The sequence below is a fragment of the Dendronephthya gigantea genome, unplaced genomic scaffold (genome assembly GCF_004324835.1).
Source record: "Dendronephthya gigantea isolate DGI-Jeju-01 unplaced genomic scaffold, DenGig_1.0 000103F, whole genome shotgun sequence".
Taxonomy (NCBI): Eukaryota; Metazoa; Cnidaria; class Anthozoa; order Malacalcyonacea; family Nephtheidae; genus Dendronephthya; species Dendronephthya gigantea.
In genome coordinates, this window is record NW_021163113.1 from 33,699 (window position 1) to 47,180 (window position 13,482).

At 35.6% G+C, this 13,482-nt stretch overlaps 1 long non-coding RNA gene across 1 annotated transcript; it reads left to right on the forward strand.

Annotated features, from left to right (window-relative positions):
• The first annotated feature begins 9,556 nt into the window (after positions 1–9,556).
• Positions 9,557–11,152, forward strand: LOC114534571. Its single transcript, XR_003688141.1, has 4 exons — positions 9,557–9,807; positions 9,907–9,985; positions 10,380–10,553; positions 10,864–11,152. It is a non-coding gene; the product is annotated as an uncharacterized LOC114534571 (long non-coding RNA).
• The last annotated feature ends 2,330 nt before the right edge of the window (positions 11,153–13,482 follow it).

The window sequence follows — 13,482 nt, forward strand, 5'->3', positions numbered from 1 at the left end:
TATCGTGGAAAACGCTAATGTTTTCCTATTTCTTTTTTAAAAGTGATTTTTTTCTCCTATCTTGACACAATTTTCAATAACTTGACGTAGTAAATCTTTGAAAATGGGTTGAATTAGGCAGATGACTTAACGACATTTATATCTGAGGTTGAACAGCGTCTGTTAACTCGGATTTAATTTGTGCAATTGTCTGTGTAACTCTACTTTGAAGATTGTGAACTTTGATGCCAGTGATCACGCAAAGTACGAGTCAATGACTATGATTTCTATCGTAATCAAACATTTTGTATGAACTTGGGCGTGTATTAGCTACAATTTCTGCTTGCTTGCTCACAGGAAAGAATAAGTTATCTTATTTTGCGATTATATAGAGAAAATACGCTAAATCGTTTCATTCGGGAACATACATAACACCAGTTTTTTACTATTTTTAATTGCTCTCACACAGTGACGCAAGGTCTCATACTTTGTTGACAGAAGAACCCTACTAGAAAAACTCACGTCGCGTAGTGAGTTTCGTTACGACGAATCTGCGTATAGGAGAGAAAAATAGTGTTGAGAGTTAGAATGTATGATAGAAATGCTATGCCCCTACACTAATTCGAAACAATTTTACTTCCGGTAAACTGTGTGACTTTAAACACATGTGTTGTTAGTGTATAGCTCTTCGAGTTGAGAAAAAGGTTGTGAGAAACTGAGTTGAAAACAAGTTTATTTTACTGTTATCGGTGAATTTGTTGTAATTTAATAGCGATAACAGTACAGTCATTATATTGAGTGCAATTAAAAACGTATAAAACAAAAGTTTTTTCGGAAACGCTGCATGACCTATTATATAAAGCCAGTTGAAAAAAGGTTGAATTCTAAAAACGTATGCACTCCCTGAACAAAAGTAATGTTTTCCCAGATGTGGCTGGGGGAGGAAGACCTTATAGCTACTTACCCATGCTAAACTAATTATTATTTAACAATGCGTGTGCATGAGATTACAAGGCATTTACTGAGTGTTACCTTCTTAATTTGATACAGTTTGCGGATCACAGATAATTAATGCCACTGCTAATTTTAAGAATTTTCTATCTATGCGCATAATTTTTATAATCACAACAGTATAATGGATGGGGAAAAATCGAAAAAAAAAGATTGGGTAATGGTAGGGGGTCTGTAGGATCTCTCGCGGAAGATTTTTTATATTTTTGAGTCCCTAGGCCTTGATTTCCAGCATTTTGGGTGACAATTACTGATTAACCCATCTCAGCAGAGCGGGTGAGGTTTGAAAATACCATTTATCACTGCATACATCTGATCATTCTCATTTTATCACTGCGCATTCTACTTTTATCTCTACACAAATTGGTTATCACTGCACACTATAATGAGGTATTATTAATGCGAGACATATTTTATTGCAGTATGCATATGTCCTGGGACCCAAATAGTGAAAGCAGAAGTACTAACGGGTGAGACAAAGGTGTTGGTGAGTTGGTCGAAACCTGTCCCCACTTGCCAGACCACAGCAAGCCCAGATAACCCACAAAATACCTCGGGATGGTTTTGTGTTGGTGAACACACTCTGATGTACAAGTATACGCGCAATGCCAGTTTAAATATCACTGATATACTATGTCATGTGAAAATTAATGTTACAGGTAAATGCTTATTACATTGTCTGGGAATCTGGGAAGTTTTAGCTTCAGAGAAAACCGAAACAGAATCTAAGTTTGACTTATTTAATAACTTCCACTTTTCCAGCATCTCATTCCATGAAGTCTTCAGCAAGTTATCCTCGATGCACTTTATCATACCATTATATTGTTACCTTTCAGGAAAGGGTTGTGGTCGCACGGATTATAATCATATCACTCATGTTTGCTGTTGTGGTGAAGTTCACAGGAAGAAATCTGACTTCAAATGCAATGGCACAGAATACTACAATCCTAATAACAAGAAATGTTGCCGTGGAGGGATCGTTGTCACCTTTAGAAAACTTTGCCCTTAAAAACCTTGCCTTTGTGCAATGTATGTTGTATGTGTCGCAGTAGACTAGCTGGTGATAAGCAGGATTTGCTCTGCAACTCACTGATCTTTTCTTGCCTACATCTGATAATTAGGTAGCTTTTTAGTACGTTTTCAGCTAGTCTGAATTGACTTCGTCAGTTATTAGGTTATTTTGTCTGAATGTTTTCATATAATTTACTCCCATATGAGAAGTGCTTTTGTTTTCAACTATCAACATCCAGTTAGCTGTCGCTGTCAGAAAAAAGACTTGCGTATCTTTCTCTGCGTATTATAAAAAATAGTCTGCGTATTTATAGGGTATTGGCCTCTTGCAATGTTCACGAATCGTAGTTCGCTAATTTGGGTGGCATGTTAGTATTTTATTGAGCCGATTACTGGTGACTTTAAACTGTATTTTGATTTGGCCCTTGCAAGAGCTCAGGTCGTATGTAATCATTAACCAGGCCTGGACCTGACCTGGAGCACGATTTTTGTAATGTGAATGGGTTTTACCTAGTCCTGATCTATTTTCAACTTAATATTATGATCCATACTAGTATTAACACTTTTCGGCGTGTTTTATAATTATTTGGTCGTGTATTTATTATTTGTTCCATGTATTTTGTCAATTATGTTGGGTATTCGATATCGTGAACGTGGCACATATTACCTAGACTTGTCCAAGACGTGGCCCAGGCCAGATCTAAGCTTCTAGTGTAAACGAGGCTATTGTTACATTTCCAGGCCCTGGCTCAGTAAAGTTCGTAGTGTTAACAAGGTTTGACTGAAAGTTCACACTTACATATTCACAGAGACATTTGACAATTTTGCTCACCAACGCCATCTGGTGTTTTAAACGATCTTACAATTTCGGGTATTTCAAAAGAGAACCCTTTGAAAATTTACAAAGTGATCTTTGGTTAGCTCTATATGTTAATTTGCCATATATTGCCATGTTTATGTATTTGCATGCAAATTTAATTTAGCGTCGCATTGTATAACTCTTGATTTCAAGGTTAAATCACCATTGCAGTTAGTTTAAGTTTTCGTTTAAGGTGGCTCCCTACAGTTCTATGGTTGTATCGCGGTAATTTTGTCGCGCGCGAAATAGTACACGCAACACGCGTGGCTGATGTTGCATGCAGGGCGGGCTTTTTAAAACTTGTCATTGTGAACTTTTGATAAACACGCGCGGGCCTTCGCGGGATGTCGACTGGTCGCGCGAGGAAATTGAAATCCTGATTTTTGTGACGTCATAAACATAAAAATAAATGTATTTTTCTCGTTTTTCCTTCGGCAAATTCTTTTCAAACTTTACACAGTTTTCTGTAATCTTGAAATGCGTAAAATGTGCAAGTTTTAAGAAAATCGTACGAGCCGAATTTTTTTTAATTAAAAAACAGGATTTTTTGAGGATTTAAAAAAAAGTGCTCGTACGATTTTTTTTAAATGCTAACATTAGATAGAATTATGGATAAGATTACTGTGTGGAAAAAATTAGAAAGTTTTACCGAAGAAAATTTGAAAAAATCATCTCAGAATCTGTAAATTGGCCCTTTTTAAAATCGTTATGTTACCATGGCAACGAGGAAATTTTATGAAATTTTGTATATTTCGTAATTTGCGATATCATAGCAGTTATGTGGCCAAGTTTCGCGATCATACTTTGTAAGATGATAAAATAATGGTCTTTCCAACACAATTGCGCATTACACAATCAAAACTGTAGGGAGCCACCTTAAAACATGTATAGTACCTTAAAATATAAATATATGTGTATTTCAAAAGTTTAATTGCATTCTTGTTTTAAGCCTAGTTCTTATATGTCTCTGCAGACAGTTGGTGACGTAGATATTGTTGGTGGCCGGAGACAAAGAAATTCATTTAAGATAGTGAGTTTTGTTCGAGCTTAAAGTCTCTAGGAAGCTTTGGGATTTAAAAATTGGGAAAAAATCCCTATTCATTAAACACAATTCATTAACTCCACGTCTGTACGCCGATGCCTGTAACAGCCGCAATTTGAGGAAGTTAAGCTGGGACTCCACAGGCTGTCAGCAATAGACAAGTGTTTTAAAAAGCTTTTGTGGAAGACACTTTTGTTAAGAACTGTTTTCGAGATTCTCTATATACCTAATCTCTATTTTCACTATATACCATGATGGTGTTAGCGCATTCCTTGGCTACTAAATCCCGCCAAAATCAAAACAAAATGTCGCGTGCACATGTGGATTTAGTGAAAATAGTTAATGCGACGATTGTTACGGATAATTTCATTGAATTTCGGAATTTCGAATTTCAAAATGTAGTATCTGATCCATATTGAGGAACTGTTAATTCGAATTGTGAATCTTATCGCAGTAAAGCAGTGACAATTTTTGTCCGAAAGTAATTGGCGTTTTATATTTATAGCTTACCGGACTTTTACTGTTGCATCAATCTTAGTAATAGTGTCGGTTCACCTCGATCCTGAAAAAGATGTTTACCTAAAAAAACCAAGAAGGGTTAATTAAAGAATTCATGTGTTGTTCATTAATATATACTTCATAAGATATCATATTTTGAAAAATTTAGCTATTTTTACCATAACAATAATAATGGCACATACCGCCATCTTTGATATTCATGTTTGTCTTTCGTTATGCATGATATTACCAGCAGGGTAAATTTATGATTTTATTCAGCGCTTCTCATGCCTTGTAGATGATGTTAAATACTAATTCATCGATCATTTCCTAAATTCACTCATATGCTTGCTGCACAGGAGCATTCCACTTGTAATAAAAAGATCTGCGCACATTTATTATTTTTCTCCGGTCGTGACATTTTCTTATTATTACATTTGTTAGTTACATAGAAGAAAAATTTAAGTTGGTTAAAGCCTAAATATCTAATCTTTTTATCCAAATATGGTTACAGCAAAATGTTGAAAAAAAACAGACACACAAAGAATATATGTGTAAAAAAGTACCAATTTATAATCGAAACTTCAAATATGAACGCCGCAAAGAAAGGTATTTACCCTGTGTTTGTTCACGGTTTTCTTCAGGCTGCATGTATTAATTGAAAACAAGCTGATACACCTCAATTATGAATTAAAAGAAACCTATGTCAGAATATGGAAGTTGTGCGTGCTTGTAAAATATTAAGTGTCATAGTTAGAAAACCAGATCCCTGTGTGTTACGTGTTAGGATTGTATGTATACTATATCATATAGCGAGCACGTCATTGCAAGTACTATATACAGGGTGTCTCAAAAAACGAATACTATTGAAATCACTCATTGTTAAAATTTGAATGCATTGTTTACAAATTTTAGCCCGTTCATGGGGATTTAATGCAACTTATAATGCTAAATACGAAAAATTGAAATTGTGAATATGATTAAATTTAATTAGCCTTATTATTGCTTCGAGAGAAAATGGTACAGCTGACCGCGGAACAAGGAGTGTTTATTGTGATATTATCCCAACATACGGTAGTGCTTAGGCATTCAAACTCGGGTTGATCATGTGTTGTGACAAAAGACAAGACTTGCGAGCATGAATACGGTTGTAATATGGCAATATTATAAGCCTGAAAATGTCATGCATCTCGCAAGATGTTAATAAATATGGCAAATATCACTGTTTGTTGTCGTACGGTTTGCCGATTCAAAATACGGCTTATTTTGCCTCCTTGTTATTGTTTGAACACTCTCCTATCAACCGAGATTAGTGGAAAACATTATACCAATTTGGTAAGAGAATATTGAATGCTGGTGGACAGGTGGTAAGTCGTGTCTTTCTAATATATTTCTCGCGTTTTGCCTGTGCGAACAAGACTAATTAAATATGCGCTTTTTATGACTCGCGCCATGTTGTATTTAATTTCTGGTCATGTGAGAAATCATGAGGCAGGTGTCGGCTCGTAGCAGTAACCATTGCTTTTCAATAAAATTATGCTAAAAATTCTTAAGAATCTCTCTGTAATTCCTGTGAAAACGAAAGGCAACAAAATATCGTGTGAATTTATTCAAAGGAGGCGTTAATTCAGCAACAAATTTCTACAATTTAAATGCTTTATTTCACAATTTAAAAGCGCATGGCCGCGTTAGAAAAAGTTTAAACAACTGATAACCCTACTATTCAAATAATCTTGTGGTAAATTGTCGATTCGACCTGGTTTTCTGGTACGTGAGTCGTAGTGCTACAATATCATTTGCGTTCAATGTTTGATTGCTTTAACAACGGCTAGTTTTCCCACTTAAAATAGCGGGGGAAAGTTGGGAAAGACAAACAGTACAAAATATGACGTCATATTCAGTGTCGGCGCTAGAAGAGGTGCAAGGGGGGTTTAAGTTTCATGTGATATTTCGCTTTAGTCTTACAGTGCAAAACATTTCTTTATCCCCCCAATTTATTGTAACCTGGTGCCGCGACTTGTCATAACTCTATACTGTGTGTGTGGACGCCATACGCGTACAACCCATTGGTGCGTAAACAAACAGAAGCGATATGAATTTAGGAATCTCATTAATGCAATTAGAGCCTCGGCCTGGCATAGGCCTTAAGTTGCTTTGAACTCGATTTTTGTTTTAAAAATTAATGTTAAACTTATGTTAAACATGTTAAAGATGATTGTAACGTGAAACAACTATACAAATCATGATTATGCACACTATATATATGCAAGGTATGCAACTCTAGATTGTTTATCTATTGCGTCCTGCTTCACGTGCACGCTGAGTTCGTGAAATGTAATCCTGATCCCAAATTTGCTCCAATTACAAAGTCAAACTTGATTGGTCAAAAGATAGGATAACTTCGTGTTTCATCGCCCAACAGAAATGTTTATTTTGTATTGTCGCTATTATATATTAAGAAAATTCGGAAAGGATCGATCGATTGACTGTCGAACTTAGTTCCATTGTTCACCGCACTTATGCCTTTGTCTGAAGCCTATGAATTTACAGCTGATTTTGATTATTTTATGTAAAAGGCAATCTCCCCCCCCCCGCATTGTACACGCCTGGAAATGAAAAGAGGAGCAGTCACCCGTGTCGCCTCACCTATAGCTCCGCCTTACCAATATCACAACGTCATACCACTCATTTAACACATCAAACTAAGGAGACGACACGAGAGAACAGCTGGGAAGCTTGCTCTCAATTCTTTCAAAGCATTATTTCTTGTTTGACTCAGGAAGACCTTAGCATATTATATGTCATTTGCTGAAATCTGAAGCTTATGAATTTACAGCTGATTTTAATTTTTTTATGTGAAAGGCCATCTCTCTCCTCTTGTACACGCCTGGAAATGAAAAGAGGAGCAGTCACTCGTGTGGCCCCACCTAGCCCCGCCTTACCAATATCACAACGTCATACCCTCATTTAACACATCAAACTAAGGGAACGACACGACAGAACAGCTGGGAAGCTTGGTCTCAATTTTGTAAAAGCACTATTTCTTCGTTTAACTCTGGAACTTAATTCATTTGCTGAAATCTAAAGCTTCGAAAGTTTATTTTCAAGATTGCTACACAGGTATTTATGTAAAAAGTGTTACTGAAAGTAAATATCCTTAAATTTGAGCTTCCAAATAAAATTTTAATAAATTGCTTGCCGCCTGAGTCTACCAATTTTCATGAACTTTTCTATTATGTAACACGAGATTATGTGCGCACGCGTAACAAGTCCAATCGGTCATCCTGGTGAAAAATCAACAGAACAACTAATCCGCCGCGTAGACGTGTTTTTTACGTGTGTATATAAGTCAACAAGAAATTGTTGTAGCAGCCGCACCCTTAAGCGTGTCTGCATGTATTGTTTAGAGAATGAAAATTATAGAATTACAAAACGTTTATTATTAAAATATCACACACATTCAGTTTGTAGAATATGTTTGCAGCTTGTTTGATCCAAAATCATCGATCGAAAACCTCCGGTACGAGGTTGCCCTAATTCTTCCTGATGTAGATTTATGAGGGAAAGTTTTGAAGAGAAGTTTGCATAGTAATATATCCCAACAGCAAAACTGAATATGTATAATATAAATATAGATAGATGTTTAATTCACTACATGCACTGACTTTGTGTTTCACGTTTCTTCTGAAACGATCATCAGGCGAATGATTACTCTTGAGCCTTGATCATTCGCCTGATGATCGTTTCAGAAGAAATTAGCAAATTATATATCCAAATTTTGTAATATTTCGTTGATTTTATTTTATAAATTGCTCTTTTAAATTTTGATGTCGAGCACTCATTATTGTGTTTAGTTATTTCTTTATTCTGATGTTCATGCAATATACAGTATGTCCGACAATTATATTGACAATTGCGTGCGTGTATACACCAACGTACTCAACAAGCTCCATTTACTTAACAATGATAATTTATTAATCAAGTGCCCTGTCCTTCAGTGTCGCTCCCCTCCAACTTGAATGCATTGTTGGCGTTTTTAAATTTTCTACAATGGCATAACAAGCGCGACAATTGGAAGAGTGAACATATTCGTATATTCAATATTCATGCAAACATACTTGCATGTTTCGTAATTGAAACATACACGTTTTATGCTTGAAACATACACGTTTAACGCCCATATGTCGACGTTGCTGGGGAAACTGTGACGTTTTTAAGCTGGCTGGCGCCAAATAAAGCCATTTTAATAACCTTGCACTGAAGGGATTCCTGGTTTTCACGCGTTTCGATAAATACACTAACTTATTCAGTATTTAGATCCTCGCCAAAAGGCTAACGTATTTTAAAGTACACTGAAAGAAAAACTTTTGATATAAGAAAAAGCGTTGAAGAAACGAGGTTTTACTTCGTTGTTAACAATTAAAGTATTTGAGAGAAAACTGAATAGTTTGACCTCAGAAACGGTATAGTTTGCCCCGAGAAACATGTACGTTTCAAGCGTGAAAAAACGCGTTCGAATTGAGCATGGGCAAAGTTATTGGAGTTCTGTAGTAAAAGTAGAATAATTTCACTGTTAATTTTAAAGTGTTAAAATAGCACCACCGTAGGTGCCAAATCAACACCATGCAGTGGTGTTAAATACAAAGTGCTATTTTGGCACCAACTTCGGTGCTAATTTAACACCACCAAATCTGGGATTGGCGCTAAAAGTGCCAATATGACACCATATTACCAGCACCATTGCAAGGTGCCAAAATAACACCTCTTTTGCCGACGAAAGTGTTAAAATAACGCCATATAGGGAGTTAAGTATGGGGTGTCAAAATAACACCAAATGGCGGATGGGCCGGGAATGAGCACGTTTGATTTTATTTAAGTTATTGAAAAATAAACTTGTATTTTCGAATGAGATGATTTTGGAACAAAAAATTCCCGTGCTTTTCGCACAACTATTCATCTAAAAGACGACATGGAAATTCAGCTTGTTGCTATGAATACGTCAGGTCAGATACGTTTCTATATAAAAAAAACCCCGATACATCGATAGTGATCGGTGATCCATTGTCCTTTTTATTTTATCAAACGACTAATTTAACGACTAGTTATTTTGTGCTATGTAATGATTGCTACAAAGTAAATATTTCGCAATCGCGTATAGGCATATGTATGTCCATATAAGGAACGAAATATGACACGTGTCAGCGCTTGTATGCAAATTTTTTGAGCGCGTCGTTTGAAAACTCTTTTGATCGTATATTCATCGAGATGTTTATGCTGCTGTGTTAAAAAGACGTTTTGAGCGTATTTACTCGACTATTTTGGTACTTCTAAATATCCTAAACAACAACGGGCTCCCATAAGGAAATTTCAAGGCAATTGGTTGTGGTATTATCTCAGAAATATCTTGGTAAGTGTTTGAATTTGATCAAATACAGACATACAGTATCCATGTTCGCTCAAAGTCAAACGGCCAAATCGCTGAACAAACAAATGTTTTTTATTCTAGAGAAGCCAAATGACGTATTCTACTTTACTGCGATCTCTTCAGCAAGTTGTGGTCAAAGAAAATATCATTGCAATAATAGGTATCTATTCATATTTACTTTACCAGTTTACCGTAATTTTAGATGCGTCTTCGCTTGTCTCATATTATTGACATAATTTAGCGATATTTTATCCTATATCAACAATTGTCCGTGCTCTTTGATATATTAACGATAATCCTTGCTCTATTTTGATAAATTTGATCTCAGAGAGCAAGTTATTTGTTTAAAATAATTGCCTGTGTATGACTTTTGTAAAATTATGTAGAAATATAATTTCCTACAGGTTACCTGAGAGTCCCATTTTAGCTTGTCATTTTTCAAATTCACATTTATATTTTAGTCAAATAACAAAGTATGTTTCCATAATTTAGTAAAATCATTTTCTTTTGCAAGTAAGGTTTGTAACTGAACACATTCTATTATTTTGTTGCAGGTAAAGGCAGAATTTGGCAGTAAAATGTGCAAGAACTATTAGTCCATGGTATGGTTGGCAAATTTCAATCTATCAAGAGTTGTCAAGAATGCCAAATACTGTGCCAAGAAGTTTGTATTGGTTCTTTCGAACCAGATAGAAACAACAAACAAGATTGGCCGCACAGAGAATCAGGTAAATGATGCAATTAATATACTATAATTTTCCCAAGGACAAAATTACAATGTCACCTGTAGTTTATTGCCCCACAATCTACTATTTTGACTGTCTTTATCCAATGCTTAGTGTACCGATTATAGTTTTGGTAACCTAACTAGATTTTAACAATAGCAATTGATAAACAATTTGTTTTTCAAAGAAGACATTCAGAGCACAGCTAGTGGTTGCTTTAGGTCTAATTACTGAAAGAGAATCTCTCCCTCATATTAGGAAACCTTGTGGGCTGATTTTACTTTTTTAATGATTATTGATAAATTTATCTTAGGTTGATGACTCCATATACAGATGACAAAATACAAATAATAAAAAAATGGCCATGGAAGAACATATGCTGGGAAGTGAGTTTCTGTGGATAAATTTATAAAAGAACTTGACATTGTTTGTTGAAAATTGTAAATATTTGTCTGGCTATTTTTGTAAATAGTCCTGCTGGAGTAATTGTAAATATGCAATTGTGTCCAAGTTTAATATATTGATTTTTTGTTTCCTTGTATATGTGTCATTAATTTTGATTTAGATATGATTATACTGATGTACTGCACATTAAATTGCAGTAAGTAAAAAGTAACACCAAATGTAGTGCTAATTAAACACCCAAAGGTGTTATACTGACACCAGAATGGGGGTTAATTTAACACCAGAGATTGGAGTTAATTTAGCACCCGGATCATGGTGTTAAAATAGCACCTCAACAGGTGTTATTTTTGCCATATTGATTCAACAATTTTTTCTCATCTAAAGATATCTTTTAAGTGTTTTCGTTTGTATTTTCAAAGTTAATTTCGATTTATATACGAATCAAAGACCATTTTTATTTTCACAACAACAACAAAGAAATTAGCGGGAAAATTTTGAAACTCGTTATGGCACTGAAGACGTGACATATACGGAAAATACTTTCACCGTACCCCAGATGTACTGCCGTTCTACGAGTGTTAAAATACCCCTGTTCATATTATAAATGATATTATATATATTCTGTCTTGACCGGCAGATTTCTTTTTACACTCGATACATCCAGCTCCTTTCACTACAGGACTTTCAAAAGTTGAAAGATCTATAAATCTTCGCAGAATGGGAGATAAAGGAAACGAACGAAAGCCAATCATATTCGGCAACTGTAAAGAAGTTTTGCAGACAGTTATAATGTTTTACTTTGCTGCAAACCTCGTTTTTGGAGAGGAAGAGTCAAAATTTTGTACAAATGGATGGTCAGAATTCGTTGAAGACAGACAGCAATGGGAGAAAGAGTGTTTAAATGAAGATATTATCAATATGTCACATTGTTGTAAGAGGACAGCGGAGTATCTTGAAGAGAGATACGAAAACTACATAAAGTTGTGTCCTATTGTTGGTAATTAAAAACCATATCATTGTTTATATTTTGATTCCAAAGTTCAGTATACTATATAACGTTTTCATGCATGCATTGGCGCTATAAACGTTTAGTTATTATATGGCATTATGGAGTTAAGTGGCCCGCGGTCCGATTGACCTGCTACTTATCCATCCGAAAAGATGCGTGATGACCGGTGATTGCTTTTCCATTACGCATATTAGATGATTTTTGTAAGTGAGAAATGAGTGAGATGCTTGCAATGTTTTTGTAAAACTGAATGACATGCAGTAATAACTTGTTATTAACCGAAGCGAGGTGTTTATCGAGAAATATCAGACCGAGGTCTTTTTGAACAGACCGAGCTCGAAAAGCGAGGTTTTTACAAAAAGATCGAGGTCCGATATTTCTCGGTAAAGACCGAGCAAACGAGGTTAATCAAAAGTTTATTATATATATATGGCATAAGGCATGTATCTACACTTGAAACTAACAAAAAATGCATGACTTCGTATAGTATAGCCTGCATGGTACACATTTGATAAAATTTCCCTTAATGAACCGGCGGATTCCCGTAATGGACCGGCGTTGCCGGCGATCCATAACGAGATGGGAAACAGAGAAGTTCTGAATGAAAAAGGCACAAATAAACACTCAAAAGCAAATTTAATTGCTTGTGAAAATAACAAGACGTCTCTAGACAGTTTAGGTAAATTAAATAGTTCAATATTTAGTTTTTGAAAATTCTTCTCAGCTAATCACTGAGCTCCATTTCACCGGAAGTGACGCTTGCTATATAATAGATACTTGTTAATCTCGTTCAGTCGGTCCATAAAGAGAGAATTTTAACGACCTCATCCAACATTGTTGGATCAGTACAAAAGTTAAGACCTCAGTCTGCATCTGCATGCATGATATTTGTTTGCTGTCTATAGACCTCGCGCTTCCTAATAATAGGAAGCATCTTGGCCGTATCGCTAGAAGCCTAATTGAAGGAGATGCATATTCGTTAATCGAGCTGAACAAAACTCCTTGATGCGGATTTTGAATATATACATATGAATATATCAATTAGGCATGCAGTCTTTCTACGACGCTGCATGGCGAGATCATTTTCTTAACCATATTTGACATGCTTTATGGTAGTTATGCATGAACCTATAGCTCTCCAGTGCAAGCCAAGGGAATAGACTCTCTTACATAAATGATTTAAATATCTTTCTACGAGACATGCCTGCATGCCTGCTCAAGCTGTAGTCACAGTTCAAAAGAAACAGGCGAAATATTTCTGATTTTGCCGAGAAAAAGCGCCCGTGGAATTTGGTCCTCATGGGCCTGTAGGTTTGCGCTGGGTTAAATTTTCCTCGGCTGTTTTGGTTTTTTACTTCTGCACTGCTGTCCATTTCAAGACTTTGCAAAATAAGACTTCCATATTTATCTTCAAAATATTTATGGCAACATGTTGCACTGCATAACCAAGCGATTAAAAAAACTGATGTAAAAATTTGAGTTAATCCAAAGTTGAACAACCGGCCAAAGGTTTTAAGA